At 39.7% G+C, this 4,243-nt stretch overlaps 1 pseudogene; it reads right to left on the bottom strand.

Annotated features, from left to right (window-relative positions):
• Positions 1–2,275: 2,275 nt before the first annotated feature.
• Positions 2,276–2,803, bottom strand: LOC133093681 (proline-rich protein 13-like; annotated as a pseudogene).
• Between the last annotated feature and the right edge of the window lie 1,440 nt (positions 2,804–4,243).

Genomic DNA, 4,243 nt, shown 5'->3' with positions numbered 1-4,243 from the left:
CTAGTTAACATCCATCACCACACAGAGTTACACATTTTTTTTCTTGTGCTGAGAACTTTTAAGACCTACTTCTTAGCAACTTTCAAATATATAATACAGTATTTTTAACTATAGTCACCATGCTGTACACCACATCCCCAGGACTTATTTATTATATAACTAGAAATTTGTACCTTTTGATGTCCTTTACCAAAAACCCTTCCCCCCTTGCCTGCCTCTGGCAACCACCAACCTGTTCTGTGTATCTATGAGTTTCTTTGCTTTTTCTTAGATACCACATGTAAGTAAGATCATACAGTATTTGTCTTTCTCTGACATTTCAATTAGCATAATGCCCTCAAAGTCCATCCGTGTCACAAATGGAAGAATTTCTTTCTTTTTTAAATGGCTGAATAATATTCCATATACATGTGTGTCTATATCACATTTTTTTTTTTAAATTGAAGTATAGTTGATTTACAATATAGTGTGGGTTTCAGGAATACAGCACAGTGATTTAGTTGTGTTTGTGTGTGTGTGTGTGTATTCCTTTTCAGATTCTTTTCCCTTATAGGTTATTACAAAATACTGAGTATAGTTCCCTGTGCTATACAGTAGGTCTTTGTTGGTTATCTATTTTATATATAGTAGTTTGTATCTGTTAATTCCAGACTCCTAATTTATCCCTCCTCCCACCCCCTTTCCCCTTTGGTAACCATAAATGTTTTCAACGTCTGTGCATCTCTGCGTCTCTTTCTATTTTGTAAATAAGTTCATTAGTATCTTTTTTTTTTTTTTTTGGTCGCGCTGCATGGCTTGTGGGATCTTAGTTCCCTGACCAGGGATCAAACCTCTGCCCCCTGCAGTGGAAGCACAGAGTCCTAACCACTGGACGACCAGGGAATCCCCATCATTTGTATCATTTTAAATGATACAAAAAGTAAATATAAATTTACTTTTTTAAGCTGCTTCGTGGCTTGCAGGATCTTAGTTCCCTGACCAGGGATTGAACCTGTGCCATGACAGTGAAAGTGTCAAGTCCTGACCACTGGACTGCCAGGGAATTCCCAATGTATCATTTTTTTTAGATTCCACATATAAGTGATATCATATGATATTTGTCTGGCTTACTTCACTTAGTATGATAATCTGCGTTGCTGCAAATGGCATTATTTCATTCTTTTTGATGGCTGAGTAATATTCCATTGTATACAGGTGCCACATCTTCTTTATCCATTCATCTGTTGATGGACATTTAGGTTGCGTCCACGTCTTTGCTTTTGTAAATAGCGCTGCTATGAACATTGGGGTGCATGTATTTTTTCGAATTATGGTTTTCTCTGGATATATGCCCAGGAGTGGGATTGCAGGAGCATATGGTAGCTCTATTTTTAGTTTTTAAAGGAACCTCCATACTGTTCTTCATGGTGGCTGTACCATTTTACATTCCCACCAACAATGTAGAAGGGTTCCTTTTTCTCCATGCTCTCTCCAGCACTTATTATTTGTAAACTTTTTGATGATGGCCATTCTGACTGGTGTGAGGTGACACGTCGTAGTTTTCATTTGCATTTCTCTAATAATTAGTGATGTTGAGCATCTTTTCATGTGCCTTTGGCCATCTGTATGTCTTCTTTGGAGAAGTGTGTATTCAGATCTGCTGCCCTTTTTTTTTTTGAACAGAGACCAGGAGAAACAGCTTTATTTGGACTGAGAGTTGGAGAGTGAGAGGAGGACCTGAGATAGCATACTGAGCTAAGGGGTAGAGATCAGTTTCCAAAATGGCAGTCAGAGCTCATCAGCCAAATGGACTCCACTTCCCAGCAGCCTTGCAGTGAGTGCAGTCAATAAAAGGCCTGCTGGGAAATGTTTATTTGCCACTAAATCACCCAAGCGTGCCACAATTACAAGAAAGGTACAGGTTGTTTTTTCCTCTCCGTAATTAAATTTCCGCAGCATCTCCCCAGTCATGAGTATTAAAAAAGAAAGTAAAAAAATCACATTTTACAGATCTTAGACTTGTCTTCAGCATTTAGCTCAAATCTCACCATCTTCAAAAAATAGTTCTCCTGCAAAATTCACCAGCTAAAAGTTCTATCCAAGCAGTGGGAAGACGGCCTTTGCTAGCCCATGGCAATTCTTTTCCCATTTTCCCTAGCCAGTTAGGGTTGAATAGCAGAGTGAGGCTTAGATTGCAGGGGTGGCGGGGGGAGGGACACAAGGGCTAATTTCCCCCAGGACAAGATTGCATCTGAAGCTTGATGGGAGAGCAGAACTGGAGAGACTTGAGGGAAGGGTCCAGGCCCTGTATTTAGTCAGAGTCACTGCTGGAAGAGCAGGAGGAGGAGGAGGAATGCTTGCCATGTTTGTGGTGTTTCTGCTTCTTTTTATGAGCTTTTTTTCATTTTCTTTTGCATCTTCTTGTCAATCACTGTTCCTGGTCCTACCATGCCAGAAGCCAAAGTATTCACAGGACACATGCCAGGGGCAGGTGGTGGGTATGGAGGGGGGTAGGGACCTGAGGGTTGGCATCCTGGATACCCTGGTTGTGGCACAGGATGACAGGGCCCACCAGGGGGAAAGGCTGGATTCCCCTGGGGTGCTCCTGGGGGAGTGGGAAAGGGGTCTGGAGGAAAGGTAGGGGTGGCAGGTGGTGGATGGGTAGGATTGCAACCTCCAGGGTACCGGACGTTAGGGGGGTGTGGATATGGCCCTGGCTGCCTGGCAGTGGGATTCCACATACTTAGGTATTTCCTCCAGCCCAGGAATGGAAAAAGAAGGAAACTGAGGAATCCAGGCGTCCCGTCACCTCTACACCACTGCTTGGGCGACTCCTGCTGCCCATTTTTTGATTGGGTTGTTTGTTTTTTGATGTTGAGCTGTATGAGCTGTTTGTGTATTTTGGAGATTAACCCCTTGTTGGTCGCTTCATTTGCAAATATTTTCTCCCATTCTGTAGGTTCTCTTTTCATTTTGTTTACGGTTTCCTTTGCTGTGCTAAAGCTTTTAAGTTTAATTAGGTCCCATTTGTTTATTTTTGTTCTTATTTCCATTACTCTAGGAGACGGATCCAAAAAGATATTACTGCGATTTATGTCAAAGAGTGTTCTGCCTATGTTTTCCTCTAGGAGTTTTATAGTATCTAGTTTTACATTTAGGTCTTTAATCCATTTTGAGTTTTTGTGCATGGTGTTAGAGAGTGTTCTAATTTCATTCTTTTGCATGTACTGTTCAGTTTTCCCAGCACCACTTATTGAAGAGACTCTTTTCTCCATTGTATGTTCTTGCCTCCTTTGTCATAGATGAGTTGACCATAGATGCATAGGTTTATTTCTGGGCTTTCTATCCTGCTCCATTGATTTATATTTCTGTTTTTGTGCCAGTACCATACTGTTTTGATTACTGTAGCTTTGTAGTGTAGTCTGAAGTCAGGTAGTGTGATTCCTCCAACTTCATTTTTCTTTCTCTAGATTGCCTTGGCTATTTGGGGTCTTTTGTGTTTCCATACAAATGAAAATTATTTTTGTTCTAGTTCTGTGAAAAATGCCATTGGTAATTTGATAGAGATTGCACTGACTGTAGATTGTCTTTGGTAGTATAGTCATTTTGACAACATTGATTCTTCCAATCCAAAACATGATATATCTTTCCATCTGTGTCATTATATCACATTTTCTTTATCCATTCATTATTGATGGACATTAAGGTTGTTTTAATATTTTGCCTATTCTAAATAACGTTGCAATGAACATGGGGTGCATATATCTTTTTGAGTTAATGTTTTTATTTCCTTTGGATAAATACCCAGAAGTGGAATTGCTGGATCATATGATAGTTCTATTTTTAAGTTTTTGAGGAACCCCATACTGTTTTCCACAGCGGCTGCACCAATTTACATTCCCACCAATAGTGCATGAAGATTCTCTTTACTCCACATCTTCACCAAAAATTGTTATTTGTTGTCTTTCTGATTATAGCCATTCTGACAGATGTGAGGTAGTATCTCATTGTGGTTTTGATTTGCATTTCCCTGATGTCTAGTTGATGTTGAACACCTTTTCACACACCTGTTGGCCATCTGTATGTCTTCTTTGCAAAAATGTCTTTTCAGATCCTCTGCTCATTTTTTAATTGAAAAAAAATCTTTTGCTATTGAGTTGTATGAGTTCTTTATATATTTTGGATATTATCCCCTTATCAGATACATGACTTGCAAATATTTTCTCCCATTCTGTAGGTTGTCTTTTCATTTTGTATATGGTTT

The sequence above is a fragment of the Eubalaena glacialis genome, chromosome 6 (genome assembly GCF_028564815.1).
Source record: "Eubalaena glacialis isolate mEubGla1 chromosome 6, mEubGla1.1.hap2.+ XY, whole genome shotgun sequence".
Classification (NCBI taxonomy): domain Eukaryota; kingdom Metazoa; phylum Chordata; class Mammalia; order Artiodactyla; family Balaenidae; genus Eubalaena; species Eubalaena glacialis.
Note: the sequence above shows the minus strand (reverse complement) of the source record. Positions and strands in the feature narration are given on the sequence as shown.